This window comes from Pinus tabuliformis, chromosome 3_1, assembly GCF_031772625.1.
Source record: "Pinus tabuliformis cultivar Carrire ecotype Pingquan chromosome 3_1, CPIR1, whole genome shotgun sequence".
In the NCBI taxonomy this organism is placed as follows: Eukaryota; Viridiplantae; Streptophyta; class Pinopsida; order Pinales; family Pinaceae; genus Pinus; species Pinus tabuliformis.
In genome coordinates, this window is record NC_142301.1 from 999,934,912 (window position 1) to 999,953,781 (window position 18,870).

The 18,870-nt window shown below is 40.7% G+C and overlaps 1 protein-coding gene across 1 annotated transcript in view; it reads left to right on the plus strand.

The window, feature by feature from the left end:
• Positions 1-18,870, plus strand: part of LOC149191242 (uncharacterized) — a 154,549-nt gene that overhangs the window by 103,243 nt on the left and 32,436 nt on the right. The window lies entirely within an intron of this gene.

The window sequence follows — 18,870 nt, forward strand, 5'->3', positions numbered from 1 at the left end:
AGCAGCAGATATTCTATATAGACTTTTAGTTAGGTTACTTATTATTAATTTGTAGGTCGTATAGCTGTACAGATAAGTTATTAATTACCTTAGCCTGTAGGCTGTATAACATATGATAATGTTGGCAGGAAAGGTCATAAACATCAAAATTTTAATTTTCGGTTTCTGATGATACTAGTGGGAAAGCTCTGGGAAGGTCTGAGAAACTAGATAGATAATATTATATACTATATACATAGTTTTCAGTTTTCTTTGTGTACACTGGATGGTTGTGTCATTAATAATTTAGTTAGATCAATCCCATCCAACACTTGTCACTAGGTGAAGGCTCTTCTTAGAACAATATGATACATAGACTATTGCTTGTTTTCGAACAGTGTACATTGTGAAATTTCTGCTACCCAGAAGGTGCTATTAACCTAATTAATTATTCCAATTACTTATACACAGAAAAACTAATTTATCAGCTGAAAGTAATGAATAAAAACATGAACAACATTATTCACCAAATAATATTTGCAACGGAATACATGAGAAACTTATCACACAAATAACACATATTTTTGGACAAATGTCCCTAGAAAAATCTTAATGTGGGGAAGACCAGTCTTCAGTCTGAGGATATTATTATTAATCTTCAACAATCTACTAATGAGAAATTACAACCCCATGGCCTTCTGCAAATCGCATTGTGTTAAAATTGGCAACCAGGGCCAAACTCGATGTGGGTCATCTTATTCATAGCATCTGATATTTTTCTTGGATTCCTCTCGTCGAAAGGTGTAGGATTGATCTAAAGATCATCTGATTCCGACATGTATTCATGGAAATATGAATTTATTTGTGTTATGTGACAATTCGTCAAGGTCGGCCAGCAACCAAATTGCCCCTCTTGTTCTCAACGTTTTAGTATAAATAGAAGAGGACTTTAAGTCATTTGGGTTTGATGAAGAGATCTAGAGGGAGTGCCTTAGGATATACGCTGGCCTAATGATGCCCTAATCCGCAGTAAAAGGAAGAAGCCTCATGATGCCCTAATACGCAGTAAAAGGAAGAAGCCTCATGATGCCCTAATGCTGCCTGTAGGATTGATCTAAAGATCATCCGATTCCGACATGTATTCATGGAGATATGAATTTATTTGTGTTATGTGACAATTTGTCAAGGTCGGCTAGCAACCAAATTGCCCCCTCTTGTTCTCAACGTTTTAGTATAAATAGAAGAGGACTTTAAGTTATTTGGGTTTGATGAAGAAGAGATCTAGAGGGAGTGCCTTAGGATATACGCTGGCCTAATGATGCCTTAATCCGCAGTAAAAGGAAGAAGCTTAATGATGCCCTAATGCTGCCCTAACGAAGATCAAATCATAGCCATGGAAGGAGATTCCCTATAACGCTGTCAAGAAGGTGAAGGAGGATTCCATTACGTAGCAAGGAGAGGCCTATATGCTAAGCAACCTAAACGCTGTCATAGGAGATGACCTTAACGCAGTCATAAAGGAGGCTTTCATAGCACAATCCATGTGCCCTAAACGCGGACCCTAAGATGCTGCCATTATATGTCCTAAACACAGTCATCTAGACGCAGAGGAAGGAAGGTCTTGTTATGCCCTAGCTGCAAAAAATAGGAGGACTTTTGCAGCCCCATAAACGCAGTCAAGGGAGGAACATCTGGACGCTGTTAAGGGAGATATGCCATGCCCTAATCCGCTATTCAGAAAGAGTCAAGGACGTAGTCAGAAGGAGGTCTTATGTGCTTCTTGTAAAAGCCTTTCACGCTGTCATAGGAGAGGACCTTGAACGCTGTCCTAAAGAATCTCTTCGCTGCCCTAATGTGGAGAAACCTAACACTATCATGGAGAAACTCTCCACTGCCTAAACGCTGTCATAGGAGAGGATCTTGAACACTGTATCCTTAAGTAACACTGTGTCATGAAGAGTGTAACTATAGCCTAGCTGCTCTGCTAGGCTGCAAGCCATAGCAAGCAACTAAGGTTGGTAATTGGATACAGTATTGTAGCACAGTGATGATGGACATGGTGTGATAGGTGACAACATGATGGGGGCAGCATGGTGCAGTATGGTGCAACACAATGGATGCAGCATGATGCATTGCAACAACTTGAAGATGATGGGTGCAACAACATGATGTGAGTAGTGTAGCAGCAAGAATGTATTGCAGCAGCATGATGATGATGTATTGCAGTGAGCATAGTGCAATGAAGGGTACAAAACAGTGCAACATGAAGGATGCAGCATAATGATGATGAAGAGTAGCATGATGGGTACAACATGATGATGAGGTACAGTTCAGTGATAGGAGCAGCATAGTGATGAGAGCAGCGCAGTGATTGGGTGTAACATAGTGACGGGTGCAGCATGATGATGATGTGTAGCACAGTGATGGGTGCAACATTGTGATGGAGTCACCTTGTAGGATCAGTTGAAGCAGTGTGTCTTCACCGAAGTTCAAATCAACTACCTCATGTGTTATCTTCATAGAGAAGATCTCTGCTCTTATTTTGATAAGTCAAAATGTTGACTTCTGATCTAAGTAACCGGATTCGTCCAAACCCCCCTGCGAATCTAAATCCTGCGAATCGGATATGATTCGCTAGGAATTCAAATCCTAGAACAGACACATCGTGTCCCGATTATGGGATTTGAATCCCCTAAAATGCATTCCGCGGACTTAAAATACGCGCTGTTCCTTTTGATTTTGACCTTATTTCTCATTCACTTTTGCATAGTTTGAGCTCTGGGCAAGGAGCTAAGGGTTTGGAGCAAGGAGCTAAGGGTGTGGAGCATTCGGCAAGGAGATTCAAGCACCAGCTAAGTGCATTTCAGCTCTATTTTTTTACATTTCTATTACAGTAGTTTGTATATGATTTTTTTTTACAAATTTGTGCATGTTTTGTTCTTTTTTTTTTACAGTATTCATGGCTCAATCAAAGGCAGCAGTTAGGGGGGCAAAGGAAGGGGAAGAATGTCTCCATTGGAGATGCCCCTCCTCCCCCAATATCATTAGAGTCTACTGCAAATAATGTTGAGGGAAGAGGAGGACCTAAAGACAACATTGAGAAAGATACCTTGTGGAAATATGTCACAAGAGAGGATGGGACAAGCACCAAGGGGAAGGGAGGAGGCAATGTGCAATGGAGATGCAAATTTTGTCACATTTCTTTCAAAAGCACATATTTCCATTTGAAAGGCCATTTGTTGGCTTCACTGGGTTGTGGAATTGGAGCTTGTAAAACTGTTCCTTTACAAAAGAGGAAAGAAATGGAAAAGGAGTCCACTGTTGGTATGGAAAATGTGGCTGCAAAATCAAGAAAAACAAAAAATGAATACCCCCTTCCATTTTTGAGGAAAGGCACCACCAAATTTCCATTTGAGAGTTCTATTGGGGGACAAGCAGCAAAAAGAAGAGCAATTACACTTGGTCCAATGGACAAGATTTTTCAAAAAGAGAAACAGGAAGAGCTTGATCTCACCATTGCCTTCTTTTTCTATCAAAACTTCATATCATTTAATGTTGCACGCTCACCTTTATTTATTGAGATGTGTCGAGCTCTAACTCACGGGTCTCCATCATGGTATGTGCCTCTTGGTTTAGAGAAGCTTAGAACCACATTGTTGACGAAGGCAAAAAAAGAGGTGCAAAAAATGCTTGAGCCTATTGTAGCATCATGGCCAACATCTAGGGTTAGCATTGTTTTTGATGGATGGATAGATCTAGCACGACACCCAATCATCAACTTCATGTTGTCTTCCTTGAATGGTCCAGTTTTCTTGAAAGCAGTGGTTACACTTGGAGAATACAAGGATGCACAATTTATTGGTGAGTTATTTATTAAAGTTATTGAAGATGTAGGTGTTGATTCTTGTGTGCAAATCATTACAGATAATGCACCTATTTGCAAGGCTGCTGGCATGATTGTGGAAGCTAAATATCCACAAGTGTTTTGGACACCTTGCATTGTCCATTCATTGAACTTAGCACTGAAATCCATTGCTTCTGATGTGCTTTGGATTGGTAACATTATTGAGGATGCATGACATATCCGTAACTTTGTGCAAAATCATATAAATTCCCTCACTATCTACAAGGAGTACACCAATCTATCATTTTTGAAGATTGCTGATACACGGTTTGCCTCTTCATTCATGATGTTGAAGAGGTTGAGGGAGGTCAAGACCACTCTTGGGTCCATGGTTATTTCTGAGTTTTGGCCTTTTTGGAGAAAGACAGATCAGGTAGCCTCTAAAAGAGTGAAGGACACAGTGCTAGATGATGCTTGGTGGGAGAGGGTAGATCTAATTATTCAGATCATGGGCCCTATCATTTCTTTGCTTCGATTTGCAGATACAGACAAACCCATCCTAGGAGAGGTTTATGACGGATGGGATTCCATGATTGAGTCTATGAGGAGCATTATTCTACAGAGTGAGTGCCCCGAGTATGAGACATCACCAGAGGCCTTCTGTGATACTATACAGGATATTCTTGTCAGCAGATGGGACAAGAATTGTACACCTTTACATTGTTTGGCTCACTCATTGAACCCAAAATACTACAGCCATGAGTGGCTGAATGGTGGACCTTCCCGCAGATTCCCTCCTCACATGGATGGTGAAATCTCACAGGGGAGGAAAGAGGCATTCAGGCGGGTTTTTTCAGGATAGAGCATTGCTTGATGAGGTGGAGGATGCCTTTGCAGAGTTTTCCATTGGCACTGGTCGATTTGCAGGATATGATGTGATTAGAGACAGGGGGGCTAAGAAGCCCTATTCTTGGTGGGCAAATCATGGGGCAACAAGCCCTCCTCTTCAGCAGTTAGCCATGAGGCTCCTCTCTCAGGTGACTTCATCCTCTTGTTGCGAGAGGAATTGGAGCACATATGGGAATTTGTATAGTGTGAAGAAGAGCAGGCTTGAGCAGTTCAAGGCAGAGACAATGGTGTATGTGCACACCAACCTTCGTCCTATTTACAGGCAGAGGGAAGAGTGGTTGAGGGGAAAGACAAAGATGTGGGATGTCTTTCTTGATGATATGGGTCTGGACAACAGTGTTGAGTTGGCATTGGCCAACATGGATCTCAATGATCCAGTGCTAGAGCCTGTTAGATTTGATGACGGTGATATTTTAGAGGGGTCATCCTCCACACCAGCAGATGTAGAGGCGATTATGGATACAGGGGAGGAGGAGGATGCAGAGGAGAGCAGCGATGACCATGACGATGAGGACATTGATGCTGATTCTGATGATGACTCCGAGGATTGATGACTACCTATTGCCTTGAGGCTTGTATACCTGTAGTTGTTTTATATTTTATATTTCTACTTGCTATTGGCATTGCACCAACACTACCTATGTAACACATTTTGATTTGATGACTTAATGAGAAAACTACAGTTGTTAGTGTCTTTATCTTACTATCTTGTACTTGTAGTTGTAAGTTGTCTTTCATTTATGAATTATGAATCATGATTTATGTGATCATTGACATGTATTTGAATTTTGTATGTACTATGCATGCTATAGATGAAGATCTATGTTTGAAATCAATGAATTTGTATCATTAATTAGAATTTGTGTAAGAAATATCTAATATATATATATATATATATATATTTTAATAGAATAATATATAATGAATCCTACGTGTCCTGTTCCGGGGGGTCAACGTGTCCGAATCCGACACTCGAATCCCCGTATCCCACGAATCTCGAATCCTCGTGTCAGGTGACTTAGCTTCTGATGTATATGTACTATCTCTCTCTCTGCTGAACTATTGAAGAACATAAGAAGAATTGATAAGGGTTCCCCACATTGGGGTTTGTCCCTGGCTGGCGCTACATCTTGTGTCCTCTTGTCTTGGCTTGTTTTCTGCGATTTATGTTTATATTCTATCTGCGTTTTACTATCATGCTAAATGTGATTACTAATCTAGAATTGATATGGAGCTAATATGGAAAATTGAAGTAAATTTTGTCTCAGCATAGAACATACCTAAAAGTAACACATTGCCTCTTCGACAACTCGCACTAACTCTCCAATAATTCGCACTGACTCTCCGACAATTCACACTGCCCTTTTTGGCACTCGCATGACCTCATGGTAATTCACATTGCCTTTCTGAAACTCGCACTGCCTCCTGGAGATAATCTTGGCCTCCACATGTTGAAAATGTAGTGAGTGAAGGTCTTTTGGCTTGTGCCTTAGCCAGTGAAGACCACGAGTTTGTCTTTCTCTAGCATGAGTGCGAACTCATGAGATAGACTTCAATTACAATGAGTTTATTTCCAGTTTATTGGAATGATCATATAGATTGCATGCGGAGTTGGAGCTTCAGTTACGTGGAGTCTTCTTCAGTTTGACTACAGAACGAAGTGGCAGTTACAGGTTCAATTAGAAGGAGTTAGTTTTCAATCTTGATTAAAGGGAGAACGCGTTAAGACTCCAAGTGTTGCTTGGAGAGAAAACCAGTTGAACTCTCAATTAACTCACAATGAGAAATCGAGCTTCTAAATTGAGCTAGGCCTACTTGCATACTCAAATTGGGTCTATAAAGAGGAGGAAAAATGCACATGATAATCAAGAGTTTGTGAGATCATTCTTTTATTGTGTGTGCGTAAAATTGAGAGCTTTTGCGCTAGGATTTAGGAGGCCACAAGTGCGCAAGAAAATATAAGGATTTTTGCTGAGAAATATGAGCTCCTTGTGCGCTAGGAAATAGGAGAAAGTGCACAAGGAAATAGGGGTTCTAGTGTGCAAGGAAATAGGATCAGGGATTAGGGATTGTAAGGGAAAGTCAATGTTATTCAGTAGGAGAACAAGTTTGTTCTCAAAGATAGATTTCTAGCTATAGAAAGTAGCGTGAAGTGTAATAGATCAAATTGCTCAAGATCAATCAATAAAATACCACAACAAAGAAAACCAGTTCTCCCTTTTGGGTTTCTTGGGTAAACAAACATGCCGGTTTGTGTGATTGTGTTTTTATCTCTCATTATTTTCCGCTGCTTATAAATTGTTAAGAAACTTTGTATCTTGGTGAAAGTAAATTTGGTTTCAGTGTTCAGTTGCCTTGTTTTTAGTAATTCATCTTTGTATCTTGGTGAAAGTAAATTTGGTTTCAGTTTTCAGTTGCCTTGTTTTCTATAATTCATCTAAGTAGTTGCATAGTTTGAAGGAAAATTAACATTGTATCAAAGCAACACTCAACATAAAGACCAACACCAAATTGATCAATTAGCGAAGAGTGCAGTTCAGGTTGAAGGTTTGCACTAGAGTTTGAAAAGCAGTATTCTTGGATATCAGGATGTCATTCCAAGGACTGAGGTCAGATCATTGTTTAGAGGGAGCCTCTAACTTCTGCTCATGGAAGGAGCAAATCTCAGTGGTTTTGGAGGATAATGGGGTGCTAAAATTTGTGGCAAATCATATAGTTCCACCTCAACATCCCCAACAATTGATCCAACATAACAAGAATCACACCAAGGTCGGGAGGATCATTCCTGCTGGTGTCAAAGACCATATTGTCTCTCATCTCCATGGGAAGAAGACAACATTTGAGATGTGGAAAGTCATCTTCGATCTGTATAAGGGTTCTTGTGATTCTAGGAAGCTTGCGTTGAAGGACAAGCTAAGAAATATCAAGATGAGCAAAGGTGAGCCCATCATTATGTACCTTTCCAAGTTCATTCAGGTTCGAGATAAGCTAGCTGGAGTGGACACTACTATAACTGACAATGACCTTGTGAGTCTTGCACTTCTGGGACTTCGTAAGTTTTGGGAGAATTTCCTGGAAGTAGCGAGTGGCAGAGAGAATCATCCTGGCTGGGAAAGGTTGTGGTTAGACTACGTTTAAGAAGATATCTGGAGAGGGACGAGAGCTGGAAGATCAACAAAGACAGGGGGCAAGAAGAACCTTTCCCTAACAGGGAATGTTAGCAAAGCCAAGGGCAAGAAGGGCCAAGGAGAGGCCGAGAAGAAGAAGAAATACCTGAGCAAGATCAAGTGCTTCATTGCCACGAGTTCAAGCACTATGCCATTAAGTGTCCTAATTGGAAGAAGGAGTCCAGTAAGGATCATGTGGCTGCATCAGCTGAGGTAGATGCGTTTTCTTCTCAGTTCGAGAAATATTTCTCATTGATAGCTTGCACGGCAAGCTTAGTAGACAACAATGTATGGTACATTGATTCTGGAGCATCCTACCACATGACTGAGAACAAGGGGTATTTCAACCAACTGATGGAGATAAACATGCAGTTTCACATTGAGTTAGGAGATGATGGCAAGTACATGACCAGGGGAGTTGGTACTATCGATTTTGAGAGGGAGTTAGGTAGCTCTCTTCATCTCAGGGATGTCCTCTATGTTCCAGGCTTGAAGAAGAACCTTGTTTCTGTTGTTACTGTAGAGGATAAGGGTTATGATGTGATCTTTAATAGAGGTAAGGCCTACCACAAGCACTTAGCTTCTGAATGTATGAAGTAGATAGGTGTGATGATGAAAAATTTGTATAGGTTGCTGGTTGAGAGAAGCACAACCTTGATCAGCAAGGCAGGCAGTGTGCAAAGTAGAGACGTGAGGTTTGAGGAGGGTAGATCCTTGAGGGAGTCCTTAGAGTGAGAACAGGTTGGAGTACTTGAGGAGGAGCTGATCGCTCCCAAGCAAGAGCCTCAACTAGTATCATAAATTGAGTCTCAACCATGTGGCAAGAGGGTTGCACAACAGGATGACCAGGAGTCAGCACAAGATCAGGAGGAGAAACCAGTATGAGTCGAGTTAGTCACTTAGTAAGTGACTCCCGGCATAGGGAGAGAGAGAACCAAGTGGGCCAGGAAGTTGATTTAGGAGGCCCAGGAGTGAGTTGAGACTTCTAGCTCTATGTTTAGGTAGAGCAAGCAGCCAAAAAGGTACACCAGATATATAGCACTGATGACTCAGTTATTGGACACTAAGCCTTCTTGTTATGAGGAGCCAACCTCTCAGCAGGTTTGGCGGGATGCCATGGTGGAGGAATATTCCTCCATCATGAAGAACGATGTCTGGGAGATTGTGCCACACCCAGAAGGTAAATCAGTAGTAGGCTCACGCTGGGTATACAATGTGAAGCATGGAGCAGAGGGAGTGTGGAGAAGTACAAGGTTAGGTCTGTGGCCAAGGGCTTCTTGCAAGTTGAGGGCATCGACTATGATGAGATGTTTGCCCCAGTAGCAGGTTTTTCATCCATCAGGATGACTTTGGCACTTGCAACTCAGATAGGGTGGAAGATCCACCAGATGGATGTGAAGATAACATTCCTCAACAGAGTGGTTGAGGAAGAGATTTATATGGAGCAACCAGAGGGGTTTGAGACTTTCAGCAGATACACTCATGTTTTTTTGCTAAAGAGAGCTCTATATGGGCTTAAGCAGGCTTCGAAATCAATGGTTCTCTCATATTGACAACGACCTTTGAGGATTGGGCTTCACTAAGAGTGAGGCAAATGCCAACTTGTACTACATCATGGTTGGAGGTCTTTCGCTTATTGTAGTTTTTTTGTTGACAATCTTATATTGATTGGAGCAGACAACTTAATCCAGGATTGCAGGGCAGACCTTGCAAGAGAGTTTGAGATGAAGGATATATGGTTCATGCAATATTTCCTCAGGTTGGAGGTATGGTAAGGTGATGGAGAGATCTTCTTGGGACAGGGGAAGTACACTACAGGGATTCTTAAGAGGTTTCATATGCAAGATTGAAGGCCCATGACCATGCCTCTAGTAACATACTGGAGGAAGGTGGATGCTAGTAGAGCAGAGCGAGTTGATGCTACATTATACAAGCATCTCATCAAGTTTTTGATGTACTTAGTTAAAACTTAACACACAACCTGATATTTGTTTTGCAGTGAACCAACTGAGTCAATTCATGATGGCGCCGCCCATAGTTCACTGGGTTGCTGTGAAGCATGTTTTGAGGTAGAGGCACGACAAATTATGGATTATGGTACAGGTAGGTTGATGGCTTCACAAATGCAGATTAGGCAGGGAGCTCCACAAATCAAAAGAGTACTCCAAGTTGCATCTTCAACATTGGGTCAACAATTGTTTCTTGGTTTAGTAGGAAGCAGAGATCAACTGCACTCAGTTCAACAGATGCCGGTACGTGGCTGCCAGTTTGGTAGCATGTGAGGCTATTTGGATGAGTGAGTTGCTTATGGGACTTTTCAGGAAGCGGATGGAGCCCACTGTGATACACTGTGACAATTAGAGTTGCATTAAGCTCTCTGAGAGTCTAGTGTTTCATGATCGCTCCAAGCAAGGTTAGGTATAATCATCTCAGGGACTGTGTGTAGAAAGGAATAGTGATGCTACCTTACATCCCAATAGAGGAGCAGACAATAGATATCTTGACCAAGGCATTGGCAACAGGCAGTTTCATCCATTTCAGAGATAAGTTGGGAGTTGTACAAAATCCCTTCCTTGCTAAGAGGGAGTGTTGAAAATGTAGCGAGTGAAGGTCTTCTAGCTTGTGTCTTAGCTAGTGAAGTCCACGAGTTTGCCTTTCTCTAGCATGAGTGCGAGCTCATGAGATAGACTTTAGTTATGATGATCTTATTTCCAGTTTATTGGAATGATCATCTAGATTGCATGCATAGAGTTGGAGCTCCAGTTACATGGATTCTTCTTCAGTTTGACTACAAAATGAAGTGGAAGTTACAAGTTTAGTTAGAATGAGTTAGTATCTAGTCTTGATTGAAGGGAGGATGAGTTAAGACTCAAGTTGATTGGAGGGAGAACCAATTGAACTCTCAGTTAAGCTACAATTAGAACTCAAGCTTCTAAATTGAGCTAGGCCTACTTGCATGCTCGAATTGGGTCTATAAAGAGTAGGACGAAGGCAGAGGATAATCAAGAGTTTGTGAGATCATTCTTTGATTGTATGTGCATAGAACAAGGTTGCGGGGGAGTGCCCCCCCCGCCCCCCCCGAATCCGCTCTTGAAGCGCGCTCCAAGCGGGAGCGCATTGGGAGCGACCCAAGATCACGCCCCCACAAAAAAAAAACACTCCTTGGTTTTCTTCGCAAAAAAACTTTCGCAAAGACGTTCCAAACACAATTTTTTTTTTGGAGAAACTATAGTTTTTGAGTGGGGTAGCCTAATATTCAAGCCTATGGCCCTAATATTGATATGAAATTCATGGTAATGTTAAATTCTTAAAGTAAAAGTGACCTTCTCCTTTATCTTTCATTTTCATCCTTTTACTTAAATTTTTAACAGTACCATGAAATGACTTAGATGTTTGAGAGTGGTTCTGACCTCATTGGATTTCATATGGAGAAAGTAGAATTTTAGATCTCACTCAAAATCTAGCAGACTTATCAGTTTTTTCAGGATTTCAGGATTGGGGGGATTGTAATGTTTCCATTGGATTTTGTCATGTACTAGGGTATGAAACTCGTATTTGATCAAGAGCACCAAGCGCTCTATGTACCTTGATGTTAGTGACATTGGTTGTTGAACTCCTCTATCATGACCCTACTAAAAATGTACCCATCACTCAAACAAAATCTTGACATGACATGCTGCATTTTTTCTATCTTATGTTAATGCTTAGAGGGTGATATTAATGACAAAGATCCCAAGATAGGCAATGATTTTGATGATATGTAGGTATTTGTTGTAGCGTGATATTTTTGGATGCTAGAGGCCATCTAGAGCATGTTTGTTGATGTATTTTCAGTTTAGAGATAGATTGCACTCAATGCTATTTCGGTTATGTGCACCCTTACATGCTATATAAACGAGAACTTGTAATTTGTGGACTTGTGGTTGATGAAGATTATAACTATTAGATGAATGATGTTATATAGTTTAGTCCATGTTTTTATGTTTTTTATTACTAATTCATCATTCTACATGCTTTTGTTGACATATATGCATCAAAATATATAAAAATATATCTTATATAAAATTTGCTCTCAGCCCAGGAGCTTTTGAAAATGTTGCTCCCCGCTCTTGCTTTTGCTCCCAAGTAGCCATGGCGCATAATTGAGAGCTTGTGAGCTAGGATTTAGGAGGCCTCAAGTGTTGAAAATTAGCAGCCTAGGGATGAATTTCCTTAAATAAAATTTCATTTATGACAATTTTGGAGTGACTTTCTAAAAATAGAAAGTCATGTTTAGCATCTCAAGTATGACTTTACAAAAATAGTAATCACCTTGTATCAATTGGTAATCAAGTATAGTTGATGGAATATCACTCAACTTATCATTAATCAACCTTAATAGTTCAATTTTGATTTAATTATCAATATTATCATTACTATTATCATTATCCTTATGATACTATGATATTATTTTTAAAAGAAATTCAAGTCACATTACCTTCGTACTTCACACCCCTCTCTCCTTAGTGTCTCACATGACTCTACATTACACTCTCTCTTTCTCTCTTATTAAAGTCTTGTCATATGCCTCTTACACACTCATTGAAGGCATGTCATAAAAGATTCCTCTTACACACTCTTTAAAGCATATGTTATACTACCTCTTAAATGCATATGTTACAAAGACATGTGTACCTCTCCTTAAATGGCATTCGTTACCCTCGCTCCTTAATGGCATGAGTTACACTTCCCAAAAGGGCATGAGTTACACTCCTCAAGGCACCCGAGATTCCTCCATTGAAGGCATGTGTTGCCTCTCTCCTTAATGGCTTAAGTTACTCTTCCCTATTTGACATACGAGTTACTCTAAGGCATGCTCCTTTATGGCATGAATTTGTTGCTCCTGCTATATATATATATGTGGCTCATATCTTCTCCCCTTATTACTTGTGCATTGTGAAAGAAGGATTCAAGAGACTTGAAGAAGATTGTGAGGAAGAGAGACTTGGAGAGTAAGAGCAGAACTTGAAGGATGATTCAGTGTTTGCATCAACTACTGCTATTAGTGATCTTCATGCTACAACTTGTTCAGATTTGGGTGAACTTACTCATTCTCTTGATATCTCATTGTACTTTGCATCTTTGCTGAAAAATTTATATCTAATAGAAGAAGAATCTGGTTGGGTTTTCCCCTTGTAGGTTTTGCCTTGGCCATTAGACCTAAATTCTCCGTGTCTCATTTAGTTCTTGACTGTCTTCCATTGTGCATTTGGTTTATGTTCTATCTACAATTGCTTAACTAATATTGCAACTTAAATAAGTTTTGTAATAAGTGATTGTTACAACATAGAACATCAGATTTTATCAACAACTGCGCAAAAAAATAGGACGATTTGTGCTAGGAAATCATAGCTCCTTGTGCGCTAGGAAATAGGAGAAAGTGCGCAAGAAAATAGGGGCTGCAATGTGCAAGGAAATAGGAGCAGGGATCAAGGATTGCAAGGGCAAGTCAAAGCTATTCGACAAGAGGACAAGTTTATTCTCAGAGACAATTGCGAGTTGCAGAAAACAATGTGAACTGTAATAGATCAAATTGCTCAAGATCAATCGATAAAATTCCACAACAAAGAAAGCAGGGTTTCCCTTTTGGGTTTCTTGGGTAAACAAGGGTGTCAATTTATGTAAATGTGTTTTTATCTCTCGATTATTCTCCATTGCTTATAAATTGTTAAGAAACTCTGTATCTTGGTGAAAGTAAGTTTGGTTTTAGTTTTCAGTTGCCTTGTTTTCAATAATTGATCTAAGTAGTTGTAGAGTTTCAAGGAAACTTAACACCACAAGTGTGGATTGACTGAGCAAGTTGACCTTCTCTTGAAGCTCATAGACTCCACTGGAAAATCTAGGTCTCCTGCATAATATAATTTGGTGAGCAAAACTCCCTTTGAAACTCAGAAACTGGAAGTCTTTTGGGTGAAGAATAACCTCGGAAATATGCTTCCCAGTTACTGTTGCTGAAGCCCTCTTGGTATCTCACTGAAAACTCACCCAATCAATGTTTTATCTGTCTCCAATGTTGCCCATCGGCAACCTTTGATTCGTAAATGAATGGTCAAAGTTAGAATTATCTTGTCCCAATCGGTGGCTAAGATCATCCTAGAAACTTTCAAGAAGCTTCTAGAGGTGAATTGATTTTATCTCAACTAATGTCAATTAATTAACCACTTTCCCTAAGTTTTAACTTCAGACAAATTTTAAAATCACTAATAGACTTAATTAAGACATTTCAATAGGTGAAACTTAGGAAGAATTACATGGGCTTGGAGATAATTAATTCCACTGTGATCCTAGCTTTAGTGACACCTCTCAAGGCTAGAACACCTGTCCGAGCTACAATATTTAACACTCCCTCTTAGCAAGGAAGGTGTTCTTCACAACACCCAACCTGTCGTTATAGAAAACAAGGTGTTCAAAACACCTAACTTGTCCTTGAAGAAAACAAGATTTCCTTTATTCAAGGCTTTTGTCAGAATGTTTGCCACTTGTTGATCTGTAGGTCCATACTGCAGTTGAATTGATCCACACTGTACACAATCTCTGATGAAATGGTATCGCATGTCGATATGTTTCGATCGATCATGAAATACTAGATTCTTAGATAACCTGATGCAACTCTGATTATCACAGTGAATGATGGTGGGCTCTATTCTTTGACCAAACTGTGCCACTAGAAACTTTCGAAGCCATGTGGCCTCACATGTTGCTATGCTGCTGCCATGTACTCTGCTTTTGCAGAGCTTAATGCAACAAACTTCTGCTTCCTGTTGTACCAAGAGACAACCCCTAATCCCATGCTGAAGCAACACCCTGAAGTGCTTTTCCAGTCCACTTCATTACCTGCCAAGTCTGTATTAGTGTAGCTAATTAACTTGATGCCATCACCTTGAGTATATTTTAACTCATACTCAACTGTACCTCGTAGATATCACAACACATGCTTTGCTGCTGTCATATGCACTTTCTTTGGTTCCACCATGAATCGACTAAGAATGTTTATTGCAAAGAAAATGCCTGGCCTTGTGTTGACCAGATAGATGAGAGCCAATAAGTTGTCTATATATGGTGGGGTCTACTATCGCCTGCTTTGATACATCAATCTTCTTCCAATTGGTTATCATAGGTGTAGACATGGGTCTACAGTGCAACATCCTAAATTTCTTCAAGATCTCCAAAGTATATCTCCCTTGACCAAGGAAGATTTCCCCATCTGTCTGCCACACCTCGAGTCCTAGAAAATAGTGCATCAACCCCAAGTCCTTCATCTCAAACTCTGCTACTAAGTCCCTCTTGCAATCTTCTATGAGCCCTGGTGACCCAGTAAAAAATAGATCATCCACATACAAAACGAGAATGAGTGGTTCACCTCCAACCATAAGATATTAGAGGTTCGAATCTGCCTCACTCTTCACAAAGCCCATCTCTTGCAAGTAGTTGTCAATACGACCATACCATGCTCTGGGAGCTTGCTTGAGTCCATATAATGCTCTCTTCAACCTACATACATGGGTTTCCCTCCCATGCGTCTCAAAACCCTCTGGTTGTTTGATGTACACCTCCTCTTCTATGATTCCGATCAAGAATGCCGTATTGACATCCATTCGATGAATTTGCCATCCCATCTGTGCTGCAAGTGAGATCATGGCCCTAATGGAAGTATACTTGGCCACAGGAGCAAACACCTCATAATCTATTCCCTCTTTCTGACAAAAACCCTTGGTCCCGAATCTAGCTTTGAATTTTTTGATGCTGCCATTTGCAGTATGCTTGATCTTAAAGATACAATGAGAACCAACCACTATCGTATCCAACGATCTAGGCACCACCTCCCAAACGTCGTTCAACATGGAGTTGTACTCCACCATAGCATCCTGCCACACTTGGTGCTGTGTAGTGTCTTCATAGTTGAAAGGTTCACTATCAATGAGCTGACTCATCAACGATTTGTAGCCTGAATATCTCTTTGGTGGTCACATGCCCTTGGTGCTCGATTTAGGAGCTCCTACAAACTCCTGTGCATCTCTCAATGTTTGAAGCACATCGCAGTTCCTCCTGCCAATTGAAGTGGGTGGAGCTTCAAGCTCCTCATCATGCTTCTGTTCCTTATTCTGCGAACTCTCCTTTGCACCTGTACTTGTACTTGTGCCCTGCAGCTGAGATTGTTGTTCAACCCTTGGAGCTTCTTGCTTGCAACTCACGAGATCTTCTGAAGGCTTTCTCCTCTTTAAAGCTTAACGTCCTGTCTCATGATGATCTTCCAAGTCCCTTTAATGTAGATCTTGTATGCCTTGGATATTTTGCTGTAACCAACGAAATACCCCTTCTCTGTAGTGGAATCCAGCTTGGTGTGCTTTTCGGCGAAAATGTGACAATAAGCGATATTGTCGAAAATCCTAGAATGACCGACTTCTGGCTTCTTCCCTATAAATGCCTCCTTGGGTGTCATCTTTCCCAACACCTTATGTGAGACCCTATTTTGAATGTAAACTGTTGTGCTACATGCTTCTGCCAAAATATATCTAGGTATATCTTTATCATATAGCATGGCCCTCCTTGCTCCAACTATGGTTATGTTCTTGTGTTTTGCAACCCCATTCTACTGCGGATTGTATGAGGCTCGTTACCACTCAAACTAGCAGGGGTCCTAGGAGGGGATCCTATAGAGCAACTACTAGGTCAAGGGCAACAATGGAGCAATAGCCCACTGTCACCTCAGCTAAAGCTCCCTTCTCTTTATGAACTTTCACCGATGGGAGGAGTCCCGGTATACAAGGAATCACGAGAAAATATAGTCAATGATAAGATGAGGAAGTGATTCCTAGGCCTATTCACAAGAGAGACTCAATTAGATAGGTTGCTTGCTTTAGAAGCAAGGTGATAGGCTCTCTAGGAAGGGCTAAGAGGATCTTTAGGGCTAGGGTTTGAGAGTATGTCTTGTCAAGAAGGCTCCTAGACCTAGAGATCTTTATGGAGACTTGGCTTCTATGTGATCTTTGTGAAAATGGCATTAATAGGTTGTGGGACCACACAAGACCAAGCAAACCCAAAATTAGGTCAAGGGTATGGAGTTGATCAACCAAGGAGGGGCTTGACCTAATTAGGGAGGAGAAGAGGATCAATGGAGAAATTTTCTTTTGATTAAACACAATGATCCCAATGAGGCAACTAGCTATGGGAAACCTAAGGCAAGAAACGATCTTCGAGCTAGGGCTTGGTGTATCTCAAGATCCCACCATCAGAATTTCCTGAAATTTGGAGGGCCTCTAGAGGAAACCCTAGCGCAGTTATGGGCAAGAGATCAAAGTCTTTTGATGGCTAGAACATGAGATAAATGATGCCCTAGGTGACCTATGGAGGCTAGGCCTAGAAAGAGAAAGAGAGGTGAGAGAAATAAGCTTTGAAAGTGACCACCTATGGAAGGATTAGTGCCTTGTCCTTTGGGAGAGATGGAGTCAAGGAGAATTTATTGTTTGGAAAGAATTCACCCAATCAAGGAGGCCTTCAAGCAACTTTGCATGGCATTAGGGCATGAGAGCAACTACTTCAAGGACTTTATACTTCGATTACAATAATTGATGACTTATCGAGATGTATTTAGCACAAATTATCTCTAGGAACATTCACCCATTCATACATGGCCCATGACATGATGCAACGCTAAAAACGATCAAAATTTCCACCAATTCGTATAGGAAAGCAGTAAATTTCAGATTTGTATAGCGGAAATCCCAACAACGTTCATGTGACAAAGTAAATAACAAGAATACGCATGAAAAATAGCACTTACATGTACAAAGAGTATATTCAATCATCAAATTATGGCAATAATGAAGCTCCAGGACAAGAGAGATAGATCGAAACATCAAAATTCATCCATATCATCGAAACTTGTTCTCCAAAAGGGAGAGCGAAAATCTCACAAGAGCTAATAACCCAATACAAGTGATGATGAGAGAATGAATCACCTCTCATCTATTTATACAATCTCTAATGAATTCAAAGAGCCTAATTTGGACTAATAATGCCCCTAAAATAAAATAATGTGCATAATAACAATACTTTTGGTGACAAGCCCACCAAACAGCTCAATAACACAAAGATAACCCTCTCAAGAGAGCAAGATGATCAACATAATGAGTCGTTGGGCCATTGAGAAGGCCAAATGAACTCCAAGGTGTGCCGTGATGCCAGAATGGACTCCAAACATAGTGGACAAGGTGTTGGCCCCTTATTTTCCAAGCAAGAACTTGTGGTGCTCCCAAGTGGGTGTGGGGGCACAAGGACATCCTCATGGGTCTCCAAGTGGATTGAAAATGCCTGTAGACCATATGTAAGGGCTAAGATGACGACATAAGCCCTCCCTTTGCAGTGGGAGATGTCTTATGAACCCTAGAACGCCTGCCAAGTATATGGTGCAAATATGGAGTCAAATGGGCATAGTGAATGAGGTGCATCATTGTTAAAATTGGCAACTAGGGCCAAATTCCACCTTAGGACAGCTCATATGATGGAGATGATTATTGCATTGGATTCCTCTTTTCGAGAGGTCCAATTTTGATATAAAGATCATCTCATTCTGACAAGCAAAAATGGAATTTTGAATTTATTCTCTCTCATGCACAAATTGTCAAGGTCGACCTCAGTCAAATGTAGGCTCAAAAGCCCAATAGATGTGTCTCCTCACCCTCAACGAAGTGTATAAATAGGAGTGACCTCTCTCCTCATTTGGACATCACTCATCTCATCACATATCTCTCTCTCTCCCCTCTCTTGATTGGTTCGTACAGCTTGGAGGCAACTTCTCTCTACTTTGCATATGTGGCAGGAGGCCGAATTTCTGGGATTGTTTGTTGGCCGAATTTCAGGAAAACAAACTAGTGTTGACCAGGGCTCTTTTGACCAACGTTGACTTCGTTTTTGAGGGCAGAAATTCAATCT